This window comes from Oryctolagus cuniculus, chromosome 7 (assembly GCF_964237555.1).
Source record: "Oryctolagus cuniculus chromosome 7, mOryCun1.1, whole genome shotgun sequence".
Classification (NCBI taxonomy): Eukaryota; Metazoa; Chordata; class Mammalia; order Lagomorpha; family Leporidae; genus Oryctolagus; species Oryctolagus cuniculus.
The window spans coordinates 116,942,358-116,966,820 of NC_091438.1; positions in this window are offsets into that span (position 1 = coordinate 116,942,358).

A 24,463-nucleotide genomic window follows, 5' to 3' on the forward strand; every position below is an offset into this window, starting at 1 on the left:
ACTGGGATCTCACTCACAGAGATCTTTCATTTAGTTTTTTTTTTTTTTTTTTTTTTTGCCAGAGTGTCTTGGCTTTCCATGCCTGAAATACTCTCATGGGCTTTTCAGCCAGATTGGAATGCCTTTAGGGCTGATTCTGAGGCCAGAGTGCTGTTTAGGACATCCACCATTCTATGAGTCTGCTGAGTATCTCGCTTCCCATGTTGGATCACTCTCCCCTTTATTTATTCTATCAGTTAGTATTAGCAGGTACTAGACTTGTTTATGTGCTTCCTTTGACTCTTAGTCCTTTCATTATGATCAATTGTGAACTGAAATTGATCACTTGGACTGGTGAGATGGCATTGGTACATGCCACCTTGATGGGATTAAATTGGAGTCCCCTGGTATGTTTCTAACTCTACCGTTTGGGGCAAGTCAGCTTGAGCATGTCCCGAATTGTACATCTCTTCCCTCTCTTATTCCTACTCTTATGTTTAACAGGGATCACATTTCAGTTAAATTTCACACTTAAGAATAACTGTGTATTAATTACAGAATTAAACCAGTCATATTAAGTAGAACAGACAAAAAAACTACTAAGAGGGATAATGTATTAAGTTGTTCATTAACAGTCAGGGCTATGCTGATCAAGTCACCATTTCCCATAGTGTCCATTTCACTTCAACAGGTTTCCTTTTTGGTGTTCAGTCAGTTGTCACCGATCAGGGAGAACATATGGTATTTGTCCCTTTGGGACTGGCTTATTTCACTCAGCATGATGTGTTCCAGATTCCTCCATTTTGTTGCAAATGACTGGATTTCATTGTTTCTTACTGCGGTATAGTATTCTAAAGAGTACATATCCCATAATTCCTTTATCCAGTCTACTGTTGATGGGCAGGTGCATAGGGAGATTACTGACGCCATAAACAGGAGTGTCAATTTGTAAAGTCAACAACAGGAGTCACTGTGCACTTACTCCTCATGTAGGATCTCTGTCCTTAATGTGCTGTACATTGAGACTTAATGCTATAATGAGTACTCAAACAGTATATTTCGCTTTGTGTTTCTATGGGGGTGCAAACTGTTGAAATCTTTACTTAATGTATACTAAACTGATCTTCTGTTAAAAAAAAAAAGAAGAAATTATCAATTCCCAACTTGACTCTCACTGGGATTAAACATGACAATAGGTCTGATCTGATTTCATCATCATTTAAAAAATCATCTATTATTTTTCACTTTATGTTTCTGTGTGGGAGCAAACTGTTGAAATCTTTACTTAATGTATGCTAAACTGATCTTCTGTATATAAAGAGAATCGAAAATGAATCTTGATGTGAATGGAAGGGGAGAGGGAGTGGGAAAGGGGAGGGATGCGGGTGGGAGAGACGATATGGGGGGGAAGCCATTGTAATCCATAAGCCGTACTTTGGACATTTATATTCATTAAATAAAAGTTAAAAAAAATAAGGTAGATCAGCTCCATAGACTGGATTTAGTTGTAACTTCAAATCAACACCCATTGATTGGCATGAACTTCCCTACCCACCCTAGTCCTTGATCCTTTCTCGGTGGATGATACAGAATTATCCCATGGCTTATCGGCTCTTCTTCATTTCTTCTTTATGCCATATCATTACCAGGGGTGGTGAGGGGGTTGGGATATAGGAGGGAAAAATCTCTACCCCAGCTGATAATGCTTTGAAAAGCTGAAGGTTTAGAAGTCTGGCCTTGACTGTAAGAAAAACCAAAAGGAAAATGACCTTGAAATGTAGAAATGACCTTGAAATGGATCCATAACGTTTCATGAGGACAAAGCCTTTTACCCCACAATGAGTCTGTGGAATAATTGCTTGTAGTCAACAGCTTCAAATGAAACTGAGGCCACAGCAGATAGGAGTCCATGCTGATGGTCCATTCACTGGTGAGGCCACAAAACTCCCCTTGTATACGAAGAATAACTTCTTACACAGGCTTATGTGGAATTCACGTCTGTCTTTCTATTTGCTTTTCCTACCCCACTGTACCAGGCCTCATTTCCTGGGTATTGCATCAACCCCCTACTCATATTTTTCTCTGTCTCTAGTATGGCCTCTCAAATCTGCCCAGGCCATAAAATACATTAATGTTCCTTCAGGATAAATTCCAAATGCTTAAGTATCTCACCAAGGACCCTTATTAATGAATCACTGCTTCATTTCCCAGTCTTTCTTGGTTTTGTTTTATATTCTATGACGCATGTAAAGGTTGGCAGAAGCTATGCTGTCATCATAAACAAAAGCTCAGTGACTTTTGAAAACAATAGCTTAGGTCTTGCTTATTCTACATGCTCACTGAGTGTAGGATCGGCCCTTGCTCTGTCTCTTACTTACTGGCCACAGATCATGGGAAGTTTGCCAGCTATACTCCCACTGTCCAACACGGGAGCTCCCAGCACCCATGGCCAATAAGTACTTAAAATGGGGCTAGTCTGAAATGAGATGTTCTATGTGTGCAAAATACACAGAGTCCATCTCAACAACTTAGTACAAGACTACAAAACAGCTCAGTGATTTTTATATTTTGAATATTTTGAGTTTACATTTCTCATATTTTATTATCTTTCATTTAGCCCATTTCTCTTTGCCTTTTATTTTAACAGGGCTCCTAGAAAATTTAAAATAATATGTGTGGCTTCCATTATATTTCTGCTGACCAGCACTAGTCCATAGCCTCTCTAGTCACATGGGGTGGGTGCTGATTCTAAAAACCTTCTTTGCAGAAATGACAGCAGAGAGTCACTTCAACTCTCACTTCACTTGTCCTAGTAACCTCAGAGAGGCAGGCCGCAGTTCCCTGAACATACACTATGCAGGAGAGGAGGAGGAGGGGTTATTTGCAACCATCTCTAATGCCTGCCCCTGAGTTCTTGGTGGGTCTCTCAACAGAGTATGAGAACTTTGTCAGGCTGGTTTTTGGCTGAAAGGAGCTCCCTTCACACACTCATTTGGCCCACTCCTGTTCTCCCTTCAGGATGTGGGTCAAATGTAACCTTCACTGAGAAGTCTTCTGGACTCCATCTGCCTCCCCCACCAGCCAACACTCACATGGTATGCAAGGTTGACCACACTATTTTCTTGGCTTAATTTGACTTGAACACTGCATCTCATTCCTCATTGATGCATTTTTGCCTCTTACTGTGACCAGGTCAGCAACCCTGTTTCACTGGTTGCTATATCCCCAGCACTTCTCATACTGCCAGGTATATAATTACAATTGGTAAATATTTAGTGAAAAGGTATTGGAATGGATTGTTGGAAACTGTTTACTTCTTGTCCATCTCTTCATCCCAACTGAGCCTCATGTCACCCAAGAGTAGGAGGTGATATCAGGCTTATTGTTTTTATTCTACATGTAAGAAAAAGGTTCTGAGAAGTGTAGGGATTAGTATCTGTCACAAAGAAAATGAATTGCAGAAGCAGGAACAGAACACAACCGTCTGCTGTAGTTTGTCTGGCTTCGGCCTGGTCCAGCCCTGGCTGTGGTGGCCATTTGGGTAATGAACCAGAAGATGGAAGATTCTCTCTCTCTCTCTCCCTCCCTCTCTGCCTTTCAGATACCTAAAATAAATCTTAAAAACCAGAAGTAACACCACTTGTTATTACACAGTTTTTTTTTTTTCTTTGAAAGGTGGAATTATGGAGAGAGGAAGAAAGACAGAGATCTTCCATTCATTGGTTGACTCCCCAAATGACCACAACAGCCAGGCTGGGAAGAAGCCAGGAGCTTCTGGTTCTCCCCTACATTAATACTGGAGCCCAATGGGTCATCTTCCACTGCTTTCCCATGCACATTAGCAGGGAGTTGGATCAGAAGTGAAGTAGCCTGGTCTCGAACCGTTGCCCATATAGGATGCAGGCAGAAGCTTACCTACTATACCACAACACCAGCCCCTATTCTACAGTTCTGTGGGCTGAAGCTGAGGCAGAGTATGATTCAGCTGTTTCTACTGCAGGCTGTGTGAGGTGGAGATCGAGGCACCAGTAGCCCTGTGTGCCTTCTTTGGAGAATCTGGAATGTGTCTGCTTCCATGCTCATTCTAGTTGTGGATGGAATTCAGTTTCTTGTGGTTGGAGGACTAAAGTTGTTCTTTCCTTTCAGATTGTTGGCCAGGGGCTGTTCACAGCTTCCAAGGGCCGTCTGCATTTCTGGAGTAGTGACCTCTTTCTGCCGTCTTCTGAGTCAGCAACGTGGCAGGTCTTCCTATTGTCCGTGTCTTTCTGACTTCACTGCCTGCCTCATCTCGCCTACTTCTAGTTGGAGAATATTCTCCATTTTCAAAGTCTTTTATTTTATTAGATTGAGCCCACCCAGATAATTCAGATTCATCTCTCCATCTTGATATAATTAACTTATCACATCTTTAAGATCTCTTTTTCCAAATAAGACAATACTTATAGTTTCTAGGGATAAAGGTGTGGACATCCATGGGGCCCATTACTTTGCCTATCATAAAGATTAAATAAAATAATGCATGTAATATACTTGGTAACATGGCAGGACACGTTATAATCATTCAGTAAGTGTTAGGTAATCTATTTACTGTTGTATAATTAATTTCATCATTAGTTTTACGGTTAAGATAGGGAAAGGAATATTAATCTATGTTACTCTACATATCAAAGGAAATCGATACAGAGACATGTGAAGTTAACTGATTAGCTCTGACAGTAAGATACCTCACTGGGTTTTCATCTTTGCACCCTGTGCCTAGCATGGTGTCTGGCAAATGAGAATCACTGCATTTTGAGCATCTGCTGTGGTTCAGATGCTCCAGAAGTGTTTCTCATTTCCATAACAGCCCTGCAAGGCAGGTGTAGTTAACCCATTTTATAGTGGGGACATGGAGGATCAGAAGGGTTAATTAAGATCTCATCATCCCGGAGATTAGAAGCAGTAAAGTTGGCACATGAACGGCAGTTGGTTTAATGGTAAACCCTGCCTCTTTCTGCCCCTGCCTGCTGGCCCTCTGGTTTGCCTTGCTTCAGTATGTGCAGTTGCCCTGAACTTCCCCAGCCTGCCCCATCCCACCAGAACTAGTTTTTGTTTTTTGCTTTTTTGATGTGGGTCTAAGGTTCAGAGAGGGTAACTGACTTGCTCACTCAGGGTCACAGGCTGACAAAACTGCAGAAACCTGAGTCAAACCCAGTCTAGCCTCATTCTGATATCCTTGTGCCTCCCGCCACTGTGTCACATTTACAGAGCAGCTCCGTAGCTAAGTGCTGAGGGACCGAAGGTGCATCCCAGCCCCACCTCTGCCTTTCATGGGAAAGGTGACCGTGGATGCTGCTGTTTTAGGGCTCCATGAATTGCCAGGCTGCTTGCTTCTTGAAGGCTGAGGCTCACAGATATTTTCTCCTGGGCCCGAGAATTCCATGAAGGGCCTGGCCTGCCAGAGGTTCTGGGCCTGTTTCTTCTGAGTTTGACTCTGGGCCATCGTGGACTTGCCTGTCATGGCTGCTGGCAAGGCACTTACTAGATTAGTCTTCACTGTTTGGGTTTCTTCTTAAAAGGCCAATCAAAGACCCAAAGTCAAGGAATTTGGGAGGCCCTGGTGTTACCTGGCTTTGTTTATGTCTTATTTCTTTTCATGAAAAGTCAGTCCGGCTAAGGACTCTGGTTTTAGGGGCTTTGAATCCTCAAGAGGTACGAACAACTTTGTTCTTATCAGCAGACACTGTGTGTGCTAACCATAGCTTTGAGGTTTTCTTCCATACCTGTTCTGTCAATGGTAATTCATCTTGATCTGACTCATTACAAAAGCCATTAACCTTGGGGATCTCAGAAGACCCTAGAGCACCCCAGTTAGGCCAGTGAGATGCTGACTGCCTATTAGTTGATCATAGCCATCAAGTCATCAGACATTCACTTGAATTCTGTGTCTGCCACCTACCATGTGCCCTTGGATAACTCAGTTTGCCCTGGAATCCTTAATTTTCTCATCCTTACATATGGATAAAGACATCAGACTACTAGGGGTACTTGGAAATTAAATGATAACATGTAACCATAGGGAATAAACCCTGCAGCTAACATGGAGCAGCAGTTTAATAACCGATTCTTTCCTCACACATAAAGCAACCGCCACTATGGGAGGACATGTGATGTGGACAGGGTCACACAGCAAATTAGAGGCAGAACAGACACTGGCCCTTTTATTGTAGAAATTTTAATTCAGCTGCGTTTATTTTTTTAATTTTTTATTTAGTAAATGTAAATTTCCAAAGTATAGTTAATGGATTACAATGGCTTCCCCCCCCATAATTTCCTTCCCACTCGCACCCCTCCCATCTCCTGCTCCCCTCTCCCATTCCATTCACATCAAGATTCATTTTCAATTATCTTTATATACAGAAGATCAATTCATTATATATTAAGTAAAGATTTCATCAGTTTGCACCCACACAGAAACACAAAGTGTAAAATACTGTTTCAGTACTAGTTATAGCATTACTTCACATTGGACAACACACTAAGGGCAGATCCCACATGAGAAGTAAGTACACAGTGACTCCTGTTGTTTTCTTAACAATTTGACACTCTTGTTTATGGTGTCAGTAATCTCCCTAGGCTCTAGTCATGAGTTGCCAAGGCTATGGAAGCCTTTTGGGTTCGCCGACTTCGATCTTATTCAGACAGGGTCATAGTCAAAGTGGAAGTTCTCTCCTCCCTTCAGAGAAAGGTACTCCTTCTTTGATGACCCGTTCTTTCCACTGGGATCTCACTCGTGGAGATCTTCCATTTAGGTCTTCTTTTTTTTTTCCAGGGTGTCTTGGCTTTCCATGCCTGAAATAGTCTCATGGGCTCTTCAGCCAGATACGAATGCCTTAAGGGCTGATTCTGAGGCCAGAGTGCTATTTAGGACATCTGCCATTCTATGAGTCTGCTGTGTATCCCGCTTCCCATGATGGATTGTTCTCTCCCTTTTTGATTCTATCAGCTAGTATTAGCAGACACTAGTCTTGTTTGTGTGATCCCTTTGACACTTAGACCTATCAGTGTGATCAATTGTGAACTGAAATTGATCACTTGGACTAGTGAGATGGCATTGGTACATGCCACCTTGATGGGATTGCATTGGGATCCCCTGGCATGATTCTAACTCCACCATTTGGGGCAAGTCTGATTGAGCATGTACCAAATTGTACATCTCCTCCCTCACTTATTCCCACTCTTATATTTAACAGGGATCACTTTTCAGTTAAAATTTAAACACCTAAGAATAACTGTGTGTTAACCACAGAGTTCAACCAATAGTACTAGAACAAAACAAAGAGAAAATACTAAAATGGATAAAGTATTTTTTTTTTTTTACAGGCAGAGTGGATAGTGAGAGAGAGAGAGACAGAGAGAAAGGTCTTCCTTTTGCCGTTGGTTCACCCTCCAATGGCCGCCGCGGCCGGCGCGCTGCGGCCGGCGCACCGCGCTGATCCGATGGCAGGAGCCAGGAGCCAGGTGCTTTTCCTGGTCTCCCCATGGGGTGCAGGGCCCAAGCACCTGGGCCATCCTCCACTGCACTCCCTGGCCACAGCAGAGGGCTGGCCTGGAAGAGGGGCAACCGGGACAGAATCCGGCGCCCCGACCGGGACTAGAACCCGGTGTGCCGGCGCCGCTAGGCAGAGGATTAGCCTAGTGAGCCACGGCGCCGGCCTTGGATAAAGTATTACATTGTACATTAACCATCAGGACAAGAGCTGATCAAGTCACTGTTTCTCATAGTGTCCATTTCACTTCAACAGGTTTCCCCTTTGGTGCTCAGTTAGTTGTCGCCAATCAGGGAGAACATATGGTATTTGTCCCTTTGGGACTGGCTTAATTCACTCAGCATGATGTTTTCCAAATTGCTCCATCTTGTTGCAAATGACTGGATTTTGTTGTTTTTGACTGCTGTATAGTATTCTATAGAGTACATGTCCCATAATTTCTTTATCCAGTCTACTGTTGATGGGCATTTGGGTTGGTTCCAAGTCTTAGCTATTGTGAATTGAGCTGCAATAAACATTAATGTGCAGACAGCTTTTTTGTTTGCCAATTTCATTTCCTTTGGGTAAATTCCAAGGAGTGGGATGGCTTGGTTGAATGGTAGGGTTATATTCAGGTTTCTGAGGAATCTCCAGACTGACTTCCAGTTTGCATTCCCACCAACAGTGGGTTAGTGTCCCTTTTTCCCCACATCCTCGCCAGCATCTGTTGTTGGTAGATTTCTGCATGTGAGCCATTCTAACCGGGGTGAGGTGAAACCTCACTGTGGTTTTGATTTGCATTTCCCTGATTGCTAGTGATCCTGAACATTTTTTCATGTGTCTGTTGGCCATTTGGATTTCCTCTTTTGAAAAATGTCTATTGAGGTCCTTGGCCCATCTCTTAAGTGGGTTGTTTGTTTTGATGTTGTGGAGTTTTTTGATTTCTTTGTAGATTCTGGTTATCAACACTTTATCTGTTGCATAGTTTGCAAATATTTTTTCCCATTCTGTCGGTTGCCTCTTCACTTTCCTGACTGTTTCTTTTGAAGTACAGAAACTTCTCAATTAGATGCAATCCCAAATGTTAATTTTGGCTTTGACTGCCTGTGCTTCTGGGGTATTTTCCAAGAAGTCTTTGCCAGTACCTATATCTTGCAGAGTTTCTCCAACACTCTCTAATAATTTGATGGTGTTGGGTCATAGATTTAAGTTGTTTATTTTTAAAAATTTATTTATTTATTTGAAAGTCAGAGTTATACACAGAGAGAAGGAGAATCAGAGAGAGAGAGAGAGGTCTTAGAACCACTGGTTCACTCCCCAGATGGCTGCAACAGCCGGGGCTACAAAGATTCAAAGCCAGGAGCCAGGAGTTTCTTTCTGGTCTCCCACATGGGAGCAGGGGCCCAAGGCCATAGCAGAAAGCTGGATCAGAAGAGGAGCAGCTGGGACATGAACCAGTGCCCATATGGGATGCCAGCACTGCAGGTGGTGGCTTTACTTGCTACACCACAGCGCAGGTCCCATCAGCTGCATGTTAACTAGATCTTCTCTGAACCTGTCCATGCATTATCTTCACCAGCTCTTTCAAATGTGAACCCAGCAGAGAGTTTGATGTGCAGCCATGAAGCAGATACGCTTGTATCTGTCTCCACCACCGTGGCCGAGTTTAGAACTAGGTGCTTTACCCAGGTAATGATAACTCTTTCTTGGCTGCTTCCTCTGTTTTGCTTTGGTGACATACCACTGCTAAGGCAACATTCCTAAATGAAGTACTTAAAAACCCTGACCAGATACCAAAACTGCATCCAGTTCAGGTCCACATTGCAAGGTAGGGTTTCTATCTTTCTCAGATCCCAGTGCTGGCTAAGGGACGTGGTCTTCCCAAAGAACCATAGGAATGTCAAGAGTCCATTCATTTCTCTGGATCCTCTGGGTTGTCTTCTGGAATCAAATGGAACCTTCAGAAGGTCAGTGGACTGTACCATCAGAGGCCCTAGAAGAATCCAGCTGGGTTACACCCTTGTTGCCTTTGCTGTAGGGACACCACTGTGAGTAATTATCATAATATTGTTTCCTACATCATGTAGCACCTCCTGTGTGAGGCCCTTGGAAGAAAGCCTTTAAAACTGTCCCAGGAAAGAATTATGCATTGGCTCTACTTTTTGCTTTGGCAAAATGTAAGTCATACTTGAAACTGCACCATAGCAGCCATGTACAATTTTATGGTCTATGTTTTTTTGTTCTATATTCTTTCCTTGTATTAATCAATGATCTTTATCTAAATTTTCTCTCATTCTCTTTATGAAAATTTCCCCAGTCTTCAGAAACAATTGAAATGAAAATGTCTGGAAGAGTAGAAATTGATGTGTTTTGTAATTGTCACAATAATGATAATAAGCAATATTGAAGAATAGCTATGGGTGAGATGTTACTCTAAGTCCTTTACATGTATTATCTTATTTCTCAATTCCCACGCACACTGGGTGTGGTAGGTACTGTCATTGTCCCCTTTCCACAGATGAGGTCACAGAGGCCTGGGAAGATAAGTGACTTGCTTGTTGTATTAAGTAAGTGGCAAAGCCAGGCTTTGATGGTGAGGCACTTTGGTTCCAGAACACGGGGATTGAACCATAAAGCAGCCAACTTCCTAAGAAAAAAAAGGCAATAGGCATGGCCTCTATAAGCTGCAGGCAGTTTTTCTTTGCCTATCAGGGTTGAGGTGGTGCTGAGGTTGGCGTACTCACTCCCAGAAGCAGCTAGGGAAGCTGATAGTTTTGAGTGATGTGGGAGGCTCTGGAAGGCCCCAGTGGACTCTGGCGTGTCTCAGTGTGTCCTGGAGTGGGGACCTCCACCAGCTGAGTCAAGAAGGTTGTTTTGGTCCTGGTACTTTCTTCATACATTTCTAACTTTCCTCTACGACTTTGAGCACCAGCCAGGCTGATTATCTATAGTTCTCCAGTTCTCCAGTTCATATACCTTCTCTCGCTGCGCTGTGTGTGAATATCCTGTTTCACCCTCAAGCTTTGCCCTGTAAACCAGCCCATTTATTTATGTATTTATTTTAAGGAAACAACTCAGAAATTCCAGGGGGCTCTTCCCTCAGTTAGATGCCCTTCTGTCACAGGCACCAAACTTGTTAATGGTCTGTATTTTTCTTTCTTGCTGTGTTGACACACTAGTAAAATGGCTCACTTTTCACTCTACTTTCTCTTGCAGTTTCTGAGCCCCTCAAGGACAAGCAGTGTGCTTTATTTAGCATTTATGTACTACACTCAGGTCTGGCCCAGTGCAGGGGATTGGCAAGGATGATTGGATGAATGCATGAGACGTCACACTCATTAGATTTTATTTGCACACACAGTGTCTCTCTCTGAATATCTGACAACAGCAAATCTTTTCTGTTCTATACTTTCATCGGCACCAATATTCAAGTTCCCATTGCTATGGTTTGGATTGGGGTTGAATGTGTTCCCCAGGGGTTCCTGTGCTGGCAGCTGAGTCCTCAAGTGGTGATATTGAGAGGTGGCAGATCTTCAAGAAGTGGAGACAAGTGGGAGATCATGAGATCGGTCCCTTCCCATGCTGTGGCTTCCTGTCTCAGCACGTTATACATATTCCTACTGTGACGCCATCTTCCACAATATACCACAGCACTAGGTTATCAGAACATCTGAAATTTTGCCCTAAATAATCCTCTTTTCTTTATAAAGTACTCAGTTTCATGTATTTTGTTATAGCAATAAAAAATGGACTGGGACAACTGTGCATTGCTTTCTTAGTGTGTGTGGTCACAAGAAGGCTTTGGTGTGGAAGGAAATTGGATATAAATAAGCAAGCAATCAAGTAAAAAATGCATGTAATTCAAATTCACATCATTCAAGTTATTTCATATGGATGATCTCATTGGTTATAACATTCTCATTTTGTAGATGAGGAAAGAGAGCACTGGGGCCGGCTCTGTGGCATAGTGGGTGGAGCTGCCATCTGCAGTGCCAGAATCCCAAATGGGGGCTGGTTCGAGTACCGGCTGCTCCACTTCTAATCCAGCTCTCTGCTATGGCCTGGGAAAGCAGCAGAGCATGGCCCAAGTTCTTGAGCCACTGCATCCACATGGGAGACCCGGAGGAAGTTCCTGGTTCCTGGTTTCAGATTGGCGCACCTCCGGCCATTGCGGCCAGTTGGAGAGTGAACCAGAGGATGGAGGACCTCTCTCTCTCTCTCTACCTCTCCTTCTTTTTCTCTCTCTGTGTAACTCTGACTTTCAAATAAATAAATCCTTAAAAACAAAAAAAAAAAGGAAAGAGAGCACAACTGCTCAGTTTGCTCAGCCCATAGGGTGGCTTAGGGAGGGCTGAAATCCAGAACAGAGGCTTTGGATAAGACAGGTCCTGGGCATAAAGCCTACCTTGATCACTTGTGGCCTTCTTTGAAATTCAATTTCCTCATTTCTAAAATGAGAACAGTCAAAGAACCTGGACTAGTTGTGCAGATCAAGAGAGTTATGCTAAGTACAAAGGCTGCCTAAATGCTTGGTGAATAAATCAAGAACCATTTGACACTGCAGAAAGCTTTGAAACACACGCCAGGCTGGAAGAGATTGGGATTCCTCGTGTGTCCCTGTGCCCTGATCAGGTACCCATTCTTCCCCTAGCTTTCTGCTTATTCACTTCTCTCTGGATCTTGTAGTCACTGAGCGCCTTAGCTCTTGCCACGTGTACTTTATTTCATGACTCTTGGCTTTGCTTTGGATTCCACTCTCCCTGTGCTTATTCTCCAAGACGTGTTCTTTTGCTGAGTTGGAAAACTTCTTTCTCCTCTTGCGCAGCTTCTCTGCTTCCACAGCTGTGATACCCCACCTGGCAGGGATCTCTGCTTGGAGAAAAGTCTCACATGGGGGCCTCAGCTAGGGACACAGAGACCTCACTGCTTCAACCCAGCAGAGAACACCTTCCTCTGATTGTAGGCAATGCGCAAGAGGCGACCTGCATTATTTCAAAGCCAACATTTTTCAGGCATTGGACAATTTGATGGCAGAGTTCACTCTCCCCTCCCATCTGGCCTGGTTTATTGTGATCTGTCAAGCAGCCTTGGGGCCAGACAGACTGCCAGATTGGGTAATTTTCTCAGAAAAGAGCTATAAAGATGAGCGTTTTAGATGTGCTTTCAGCATGAATCACAAGTTGCAGGCCCCTGGGCCAAGACGGAACAAATGTCCACCAATGGGGGTGGGGTAGAACAAGGCAGCCATTATGTGTGACATCCGTGGAGCTGTAGCAGTTCAAAGGTGAGTTCTGCACCTGTAAATTTTCTGCACTACTACTTGTTTCAGGCATTTCCTCGACACTTTATATTGAACTCACACTAGTGTTATTGTTTGTCCAATAAAGAATTACAGAAACAGGCTTGAAACAGATAGCCATGGTCCTGACAGTATAGTTGGGCAGCCTGACATATAAAGTGACTATTTTAGTACAGTGCAACCAAGGATGGGGAGGATGGGGTAGTGGAAGCACAGAGGACCACGGGATGCTGCATCAAAGGCCTTGAGCTTGGTACAGACAGAGGTGCAGGTGTTTGGGAAACTTTGTTAGAGGAATGCATCACACAGTCCAGATCTATGGAACACCTAGCAGTTATCTAGTTGAATGAAAGGAGAGAAAGAGTGATTCAGTGGGAGGAAATACGTTCAAAAGCTTAGATTGTTTGAGGAACAAATGCAGCTTCCCAGTGGGGCTGGAATATAGGTAAATATGAGGCAAAGAAGAGTGAGAGACGAGGAATCTCACTCCCTACTTTTCTTCTCCTTTTACTCAAACTCATGTCCAGGCAAGGTTTCTGTGAGCAAAATGTGCTCATGAATAGGTGTGTTAGTGGGAAATTCCTTACACCCCAGACTTGAAAATGCCTAGGCTGGCGCTGCGGCTCACTAGGCTAATCCTCCACCTGCGGCGCCGGCACACCGGGTTCTAGTCCTGGTTGCTCCTCTTCCGGTCCAGCTCTCTGCTGTGGCCTGGGAAGGCAGTGGAGGATGGCCCAAGTGCTTGGGCCCTGCACCCGCGTGGGAGACCAGGAGGGAGCACCTGGCTCCTGGCTTCGGATTGGCACAGCGCACTGGCAGTAGCAGCCACTTGGGGGGTGAAGCAACAGAAAAAGGAAGACCTTTCTGTCTCTCTCTCTTACTGTCTAACTCTGCCTGTAAAGAAAGAAAGAAAGAAAGAAAGAAAGAAAGAAAGAAAGAAAGAAAGAAAGAAAGAAAGAAAGAAAGAAAATGCCTAAAGTTCAGATGGGACATTAAGAGGCACCCATTTCATCTCATATTCTTGGCTCTGGGACTTATTCTTTAAATGTCCTTCTGCCCCAGTGATCCGATCCCATTCACACATTCACTCGTTCAGAAAACAGCTCCTGAGTATTAATGAGCGTCTGAGTGACATTTACAGGAATTCCAAGTTTAACCTGGGGCTGATAAGACCACATCAGAAACGGAAGGACAGCATCAGTTAAGAGAAATAAGTTGGTAATAGCAGAGAAAATGGCTTGGAGGAGGTGAGCCCAGAGGCAATGAAGCTGTTTGGACATTGATTGCAAAAGTCCAGGTAGAGAAATGACCCTGCAGATCAGAGTATTTACTATGGCAATGAACAAGGAGAAACATTCTGGGGAGATTGCTGGACTGGGTGTATAATCACCTCCATCAGACCGACCTGATGCCGCTTCCTTAACCAGGGCGATGGTTTCCATCCCTGGCCAAACAGTACAGTCTTCTGGAGGAGAAAGAGCCCCAGACTACACCTCAGGCTAACTGAGGTCACATCCTCGAGGGAAGGGACTCTGGCTCCCAGCTGCCTCTTCTGTGCAACCCTGGTGCAAATGACCATCCCAGGGAGTCTTCTCCAGGCCTCTGCTCTTGGGATCAGGAGAGAGCTGACATTGATTGTGTGCTATAGACCCTGAGAAAGAGATGTGTATTCCAAGAGTTACTATATAATTTATCATCTAGATTGAGACACTATTAACTGGACTGAACACTGGATTATGAGTGCAAAGTTTGGTTGCCACAAGTGATCCAAGACAAGTAGAAGCCCTATCTTTATACCTTCCATATTTCTAAACCTGATTGCAATCAGGTATTTTCCCATTATTCACAATTATTTTTTTTTTTTTGCCTAAGCCACCAATTGCTTTTTTTTAAAAAGATTTATTTATTTCTTCTAGAGGTAGAGTTATAAACAGAGGAAGAGACAGAGAGGTTGGTCTTCCATCTGCTGTTCGCTCTCCAAATGGCTGGGCGGAGCTGAGCCAAACTGAAGCCAGGAGCTTCTTCTGGGTCTCCCACTTAGTAGGGACCCAATCACGTAGGCCATCTTCCACTGCTTTCCCAGGCCATAAGCAGGGAGCTGGTTTGGGAAAGGAGCAGCTGAGACACAGAGCAACACCCATATGGGATGCTGGTGCTGCAGGCAGAGGCTTTTCCTTCTACGCCACAATGCCCACCCCTAGGTCACCAAACTCTACACTGAGAATTCCGATGAGAATTCTGATGCACAACAGTTGATATGGTTAATCTGTTCTTCACTTGGCTGCACACCACAGTCCCAGGTTTTTCTCTCAGCTCAGCTGTTGCTTTTTCTTTTGTGCTGGTTCCTCACAAACTCCTTGATCTCTTCATATTAGAGTACATCTGGGTTTAGCCCCAGGTCCCCTCTTCTCCACCATCACCTACCTCCTTGATGATGTCACCTAGCCCCATGGGTTTAAATGTTATGCCATGCTGACAAGTCCCAAATTTATGCTTCTAGCTCTGGACCTCTCTATGAACTCCAGGTTCTTCTAATGGCCAATTTGACATCTTACCTAATGAGAAGAGGGTCTTAGATTTCAGTTTTTCACAACTGAATCCCCATGCCTCTCCAAAAAATGTGTTTTTCATAGTCTTACTCATTTTGAGAAATCCTTCATCTAGTTACTCATACCAACAAGCTTATTGCTTTTCTCTATCATCTTTTAGCCTTATACCACGCAGAGGAGAGAGAGAGAGAGAGAGAGAGAGAGAGAGAGATGGGGGAGGGAGGAAGAGAGAGAAAGAAAGTGAGAGAGAGAGAGAGCGCCATCTACTGGTTCCCAGTGTGCCATCAATGGCCACGGCAGGGCTGAGCCAAAGCCAGGAGGCAGGAATGCTATCCAGGTCTCCCACGTAGATGGCAGGAAACCAATTACTTGAGCCATCACGCTGCCTCCCTGGGTTTATATTAGCAGGAAGTTGGAGTCAGGAGCCAGGGCTGGGTCTTGAACCTAGACACTTCATTGATACAGGATATGGGTCTCATAATTGGCATCTTAACCAGTAGGTCAAATGCCTGCCCCCATAGCCGATATTTAATCTGTTACTACTTTTAAAATATACACGGAACTTGCCTACTTTCTATCCCACAACAGCCACCACTCTGTCCTGAGCCTCTGTTATTCTTTGCCTCGATTATTGCACCAATCAGTCTCAGAGCTTCTGTTCCTGTTCCCATTCTGTTGCTTCTCAACACCACAACCAAATTTATTCTTTTAAAATGCACACCAGTTGATCTTGCTTCACTCTTCAAATCCTTGCAGTGGCTTCCCATCTCACCCAGAAAAAGTTCACTCCTGGCAATGACTTTCCAGGCTCTGTATCCCATGCCCTCCTCTGCTACTCACCCCCCGCTCCCAGACACCCACAACAGCTTCAGATTGGATCCTAAAGCACACCACTCTTGATGGTGTCCTTCTCACTATGGGCTACCAGAGCAAAGTCTCATAGACTAGGTGGCTTATAACCAGGGAAATTTCTTTCTCACAGTCTGGAGGCTGTTTGAGATATGAATGGCAGTATGGTCAGGTTCTGGTGGGGGCTCTCTTCCAAGTTACACACTATCAACTTCCTTGTTCCTACATGAAGCAAGAGGGCTCTCTAAGGTCCCTTACACTAGGGCGCTGATCCCATTAACAAGGGTTCCACCCTTGTGACCTAATCACCTCCCAAAGGTCCTGCATCCTAATAGAATCACCTTGTGAGCTAGCATTTGAACATATGGATTTGTAGAGGACACAGACATTCAGTAACCTCATTGTGCTGGGACCCATGATCCTTTTCCCTAAGTTGGACCATTGCCAATGCTGATGCCATTAGGCCTTAGTGCTGTATGCTCCCTTTGCCCAGAACGCCTTACACTCAGGTACTGTCTATTCACTCTCTCATTTTCTTTGAGCCTTTGCTCCGAGTCACCTTCTGTGGGAAGTCTTGCAGGAACAGTTCCTAAAACATCTCACCACCACCACCAGCTTTCCCTGCCTGCCAGCATATAATATATGTGTTATATTTCTCTGCAATATTTTTTCCACTTGGTTTACTTTATTCTAACTTGTTTGTTATTTGTCTCCCCTCAAATATAAACACCATGGGGGAAGATAATTTTTCCCCAATATACCTAGTACTTAGAATATTTTCTGGGGCTGGCGTGTGGCCTGAAGCGCTGGCATCCCATATGGGCGTTGGTTCATGTCCCGGCTACTCCTCTTCCAATCTAGCTCTCTGCTACGGCCTGGGATAGCAGTAGAAGATGGCCCAAGACTGTGGGCCCCTGCACTCACCTGGGAGGCCTGGTAGAAGCTCCTGGCTCCTAGCTTCAGATCGGTGCAGCTCCGGCCATTGCAGCCATCTGGGGAGTGAACCATCGGATAGAAGACCTCTCTCTCTGTCTCTGCTTCTCTCTGTAACTCTGTATTTCAAATAAATAAAATAAATCTTTTTAAAAAAGAATATTTTCTAAGACATGATAAGTGCTCAAACACATTTGATGAATATGTAAATTGAATGATCACAGATTTTATAAGTTACAAATTCAGACAGGTGGCTGCAAACCATAGCACTTGCTGTGGACATGGTACCACGCTGGAGGATTTGACTATGTTTCCTTAGGGAACCCATTGTACTTTAGAGATGTTAAAGGTTGTAATATAACTGACCTTGTAGTATAGTAACTCTGAAATTTCAACACCAGTTGACAGGCTGTTTCTCAGATGAGACATCATGGGCTTAGGGTGAGGAATTAACATCTTCTTGCCCACTTTTCTCTGTCCTTCATCTAGCTAAATCTTTGATATGACTCAGGTGTGACATTTCTTCCAGGAAGCCTTTCTGACCTCCCAGAGATCCATTTTTATGCCCTTTATCTATTCATTTGTTTATTCATTTAGCCTACAATGATTGGTTAAGCCTCTACTCTTTTCTATGTTTATGTCAAGTGTACTGGAAATGCAATGATAAGCAAAATGAAGCATGATAAGGGCTACAAAGGAAAAGATTAAAGGGATACCAAGGAATAAATAACAGGGGAGCTTAATTCAGTTCAGGGTCAGGGAACTCCTCTTTGAGGGAGTCACATTTAGAGTCTCTGAATGGAGATTAGGAGGAGGCATGTAGGTGAAGAGAAGACTATCCAGGCAGAATGTGTGCTCCTGCAAAGACACACTGGTACTGGGAAGAATTTTGCCTGTTTCTCTTTTAGAGTGTGAGCACTGCATCTTTAGCAGCGCTAAAGCATAGCTGGGGTATAGTAAGTACTTAAATACTACCTTAGTGAATGGATCAAAGCAAGAGACAAGTGTAAATGTGACTGTCTATTTAACACGTACCCCAGAATCTGACTCTTTAAACCCCTCTGGTTGCATTCCAGGGTGTCTTTTGAGTAATTGAATTACTGATCTAGGGAAAACACTGCTCACCTCTATTGAGTACAACCTGGGAATGAAAGGAAAGAATTGGACTGTGTATGTGTACATGTGCATGTGCACGTGCGTGTGTGTATGTGTGTCTGTATGTGTGCATGCAAGCATGTGTGTGTAACAGAATTGCAGAGTTAGCTTGTTGACTATAATATGAACTCTCATTCACACTCATTTGTTGCAAAATCATTCTTCCTGAGAGTCAGAGATTCAGAGGGTATCAGAGCTACAATGGGCTCTGGAAATCAGGTCCCTTAACCCTTTGCTATAAACTGAGACCTAAAAAGACTCAGAATTCTATCTGTGGCTGCATAGCTGGTTATGCGAAAACAGTGGGGCAAGGGTATTAGAGGTGACAGAATATTTTCAAAGCCTAAACAATGGTCCTTCAATTCACCAGAGGAGTAGAAACAACTGTGACGTGTATGTGGGGGGGTTCAGGGGGAAGATGTTGACGAGTGAGGAGTTTTGCAAAAAAAAAGTTCTGGATTTGGGCCTAAAAAAAGGAACCAAAAAGGAACTGTTTTTCAGATACAGCCTTCCCAGTTCTTCAGAATCACAGAAAACCAACTTGAGTCTAGTTGATGTAGGAGAGCTGTAAAGATTCTACATAGGAATTTTCATTAGTTTTTGCTTTTTCTCCGGGACCCATGTGACCACCTGGTAATTACTTCCCCAGCAGAGCGACTCCTACAGTCAGTAGTCACCTTTGTTCTTCCATAGACTGTGCCTGTTATGCTGGATCTAAGAACTGTATCCCTGGCCCCAGGATAGCAAGGTTCCTTCTAGAAATTTTACAGTTCTAGATTTGCATTTAAGTCTATGATGAATTTTGAGCAAATTCTTTTAAGTGGTGTGAAGTGTGGGTTGAACTACTGCAACTACTGCTACTTGTTGTGTTTTTCTTCTTCCTCTTCTCCTCATTCTTTTCTTTCTCCTTCACAGATGCATATCCAGCCTTTCCAGTACCATTTGTTGAAAAACAGAAACGAATCTTCTTAACTGAAAAACCTTTGCCCTTTTGATGAAAACACATGTATATATAATATATATATTAGTACATACATCATACAAACAATGTACTATTTCTCACATCTCAGTTGCCACTATCCTCTTACCTAATGTCCAGTGTCTTGAGAAACATTGTTTCATCTCTATATTGTCTTCTATTTTTTGGAGAGGGGCATTGTACAGTATACCTCAAAAGATTATTAAAAAAATAGAATCAAAATAAAATGTGCATTCTCGACTTTTTTTTTTTACATTTACCCTTGTACAGGGCAAGAGATAAATCCAGTCTTTGTTATTCCATCTTGACCAGAAGAAGTTTTCCCCAAGGCTAATGAAGAGATTTAAGAAATAGTCTTGGGACCAGCACTGTAGTATAGCAGGTAAAGCCGCTGTCTGCAGTGCTGGCATCCCCTATGGGGACTGGTTCAATTCCTGGGTACTCCACTTCCGATCCAGCTCTCTGCTATGACCTGTGAAGGCAGTGAAGGATGTCCCAAGTCCTTGGGCCTCTGCACCCAGTGGGAGACTTGGAAGAAGTTCCTGGCTCCTGGCTTCAGACTGGTGCAGCTTGGGCCATTATGGTCATCTGGGGAGTAAACCAGCAGATGGAAGACCTCTCTCTTTCTCTCTCTCTGCCCCTGCCTCTCTGTAACTCTGCCTTTCAAATAAATAAATCTTTAAAAAAGGAAATAATCTTCAGACTCTTTGACAATCCAATAATCAATAACTAAAGAACTTTTTGATCCCATTGTGTTTAATTTTTTATGAGAGTAAACCAAGTATGAAAAGATGATCCTACTAAGAGAAATTTGAGGATCTAAAGGCTTCTTGTTTTCAAGGTCATTAGTGATAGTAGCATAACAGTTTCTTAGCTGCATGCATCCCTTCCTGATTGATGAGCTCAGTTGGGCTTCAGAACTTCATTAGAAAATAATGTGCGTGTGCGCATGTGTGTAGAGTGTTTATTGGTCAGGAAATGGAAAGTCAGCGAAGTGAAATACATTTCCTGAGAACATACAGCTAGGGATGGGAGACAACAGAGTTGCTGCTCAAACTTCAAGCTGCCTGACTCGTTTCATGGGTCTTTGTTCATTTAAAGCTTAAATCGTTTAAGTGTGGATTTAGATTCACAGCAAAATTAGGAGGAAGGTGCAAAGCTGTCTCATAAACTCTCTTCCTCAACACACCTACAGCCACTCATTATCAACATCCCTCACCACAGTGCTAAATTTATTAAAATTAATGAATCTTCATTGACATATCATATTCATCCAAAGTTCATAGTTTGCATTAGGGTTCACTCTTGGTGTTGATGTTCTATGGATTTGGACAAATGGACATATATCCATCATTATGGTATCATACTGAATGTTTTCACTGCTCTATCTTCTGTGCTCTATCCATTTACCCCTCCCAATGCCTGAACTCCTGGCCGCCACCGATATTTCGTTGTCTTTGGTTTTGCCAGCACCACACTGTCTTGACTGCTGTAGTTTTATAGAAAGTGTGGAGGTAAGGTAGTGTTCTTTCTTTCTCCAGCTTTGGTTCTTCTTCTTCAATACTGTGTTGACTTTTCTGGGTCTTTTCCTTTTGTATAGAAACTTTAGAATCAGTTTGTTGACATCCACAAAAGATCTTACCATGATTTTGATTGTATTTGCATTGAGTTTGCAGTTCATGTTGGGTAGAATGATACTTTGACTAGAGTGAGTCTTTCTATCCATGATCATGGAATATCTCTCCATTTATTTAGTTATTTCTTTGCTTTTTTAAAAGAGTTTCATAATTTTTCTCATGTAAAACTTGTACATGTTTTATTATGTTTATACCTAAGCATTTAGGTATTAGGGGTTGCTAATATAAGTGACATTGAATTTTTCAAGTTCAAAGTGTATTTATTCATGGTTGGCATTGTGGCATAGCAGGAGAAGCTACCTACTCCCTGTGATGCCAGCATCCCATATGAGTGCTGGTTCATGTCCCGACAGTTCCACTTCCAATCTAGCTGCCTGCTAATGGCCTGGCAAAGGCAGAGGAGGATGGCCTAGGTACTTGGGTCCTTGCTACCCACATGAGAGACCCCGTTGGAGTTCCAGAATCCTGGCTTCTTCCTTGCTCACCCCTGTTTCAGCCATTTGGGCAGTGAGCCAGTGGATGGAAAATCTTTCTCTTTCTTCCTTCATCTCTCTGTAACTCTTTCAAATAAATGGATAAATCTTTTTTGAAAAAAAAAACCCACAAACTCCATTTATTCATTGCTACCATGTAGAAAAGTTATTAATTTTTGTATATTAGCCTTGTATCCTGTAACCTTAGTACAATTGCATATTAGTTCCAGATCTTTGTCAAATTTTTTCAGATTTTCCATGTAGATTATTTTATAAGATTAATTTACTTTTTTACAGGAAGAGTGGCAGAGAAGAGGGGAGAGACAGAGAAAGAAGTTTTCCATCTGCTTTTTCACTCCCTAGATGGTTGCAACAGGGTTAGGTCAGGCTGAAGCCAGGAGCCTGGAACTCCATCAGGGTATCCCATGTGGTGGCAGAAACTCAATTACTTGAGCCATTCTCTGCTGCCTTACTGCCTTATTACATCAGCAAAGAGCTGAGCAGGATGTAAAGCAGCCAGAACTGGAATCAGCACTCCAATATGAGATGCTGGCATTGCAATGGCAGCTTAACCTAATGTACCACAACACCATCCCCTTATGTAAATCATTATGTTGTCTGTGAATGAAAGCAATTTTATTTCTCTGTCTAAATATGTCTATGTTTTATTTCCATTTTGGGGGGTTTAATTTCATTAGCTACAACTTCCAAGATGGCATTGAAAAACAATTATGGGGACATCCTTGCATTGCTCATCATTTATTGGGAAAGATGCTAGTTTCTCATTAACAAGTATGATGTTAGTTGTAAGCTTTCTTTAGATATTCTTTATCAAATTGAGAATATTCTCTTTTATAGGTAGTTCATTAAGAATTCTTGTCATATGTAGGCTTTTATCAAATGCTTTTTCATTGTCTATTGATTTGATCATGTTGATGTGATGATTACATTAATTGCTTCTTTTTAAAGATCAGTTTATTTATTTGAAAGGCAAAGTTAGAGAGAGAGACAGGAAGAGACAGAGAGAGAGAGGTTTTCCATCCTCTGGTTCATTCCCCTGAAGGCCCTTACAGCCAGGGCTGGGCCAGGCTGAAACCAGGAGCCAGGAGCTTTTTCTGGATCTCTCACGTGGGTGCAGAGTCCAGGCACTTTGGCCATCCTTTGGTGCTTTCCCAGGTGCATAAGTGGGGAGCTGAATTGGAAGTGGAGCAGCGGGGACTCAAATTGGTACCCATAAGGGAAACTGGTGCTGCAGGTGGCAGCTTTACCCCCTACACCATAATGCCTGCCCCCATTAATTGCTTTCTGAATGTTAAATCACTCTTAAAATAGATTGCACCTGCTGGTAGTATATAATTTTTTTAAACATTGTTAGATTACATTTACAATATTTACTAAGGATTTTTGCATCTGTGTTCATGAGAGATGTTTGTCTGTATTTTTCATTTCTTATAATGTCTTTGGTTTAGTATTTCATTTTTTAAAAAAATAAAAATGTATGAGGAAAGCTTAACAAGTTTATGGAAAAGAATTGAAACAATTTAACTTTAATTAAAGTAATTTAAGTGAGAGCACTCCAGTCCTCCAGTTCACTCCCCAGATGCCTGCAATGTTCGGGGCTGGAGCTGAGAACTGGAAATGCAATTTAGACCTCCCTTGTGGGTAGCAGGAACCTGATCCCTTGAGCCATCACTGCTATCGCCAAGGGTCTGCATTGGCAGGAAGCTAGAGTATACAGCCAGAGTTAGGAATCAAATCCAGGTACTCTAATATGGGATGTGGGCATAGTAACTGTTATGCTAAATTCTCACCTCTTTATTAAGTTTTTGAAGTACCTTTATACTTGCTGTGGAGAATTTAAAAAAATATACTAAAGCAGATTGAATTCTATAATGATGCCTTATATACTTATCACCTGATTTCAGCTCATAGATATTTTCATTTCATCTATATCCCATACATTTATTCCCACTCTATATTAATCCATAATTTCACATTTTAATATGTACTCTAAAAGCTAAGGAGTATTTTCAGAATACATAATCATAATGCCAGTTTATACCTAAAATTAGAAATAATTCCCTAATGTCTTCAATTATCCATTTACAAAATTCCAACAGTCTCACAATGTGATTTTTTTGTTTGAATCAAGATCAAAATAAGTCCTACGTATTGTAATATCTCTCTGTTAATATATATGCTTCCTCGGCATCTTTTGCCCCTTGTGATTTGCTTGTTGAATACAACCTTAGGTTGTTTTCCTGTAGCATTTCCCAGTCTATATTTTGCTGATTGCATCTGTGTGGTACAGTATGACATGACATGTTCCTCTGTCTTCTTGTAGTTCCTGAAATTTGGTTGTTGTAACTAAAGAATTGATCAGGCTCAACTTTAACCTTTTCTTTTTGGCAAGACAACTTTCGAAGTGGTGTTTTGTTTCTCTTTTGTAGACATATAATCTCTAGTTCTCTTGGGTTTTGTGATGCTAGCAACCTGCATCCAGTAATTCATGATAGGTTGTAAACAGTTGATATTGTCATTCTGCCACCTGTCTGGGCTGCTTTCCTTTACAGCCTCATACACTCTTTTAGGTTGCAGGGAATAGAAACCTGAAACATTAACTGGGATCATTCTGAGACCAGTTAAATGATGTGAATACAAGTATTGTAAGAGAAATAGATCCATTTTTTATCTCATGACTTGATGTTTCACTGTTGACAAATTATATTTAATTGGCTTAGCTTATCTGCTTGTACATGACTTTTCATGAGAGATGTGTTAGATTGATTAAAAAAAAAGCCCCAACTAAATTGTTCTTCACTGGGACCAGGTTCCTTTCTGCTGTCTCCTTTGTCTTCCTCCCCCCAGGAGAGTCTATTTGTGCCACACTGGATTGTGGACTGACTGCGTAACTTGCTTTGGCCAATAGAACATGAAGAAGCACTGCTGCTTGCAGCTTTGCCCCTGCAGGCCAGTTTATGCTTCCCTTCTCTAGGCCCAGCAGTGCCCTGTGAAGAGGCTCAGTTCGTCTCCTTGAATATGAAGGACCCAGTATAAAAAGAGAGACTCAGGGTCAAAGCTATACCACTGGAGCCCAGGGCC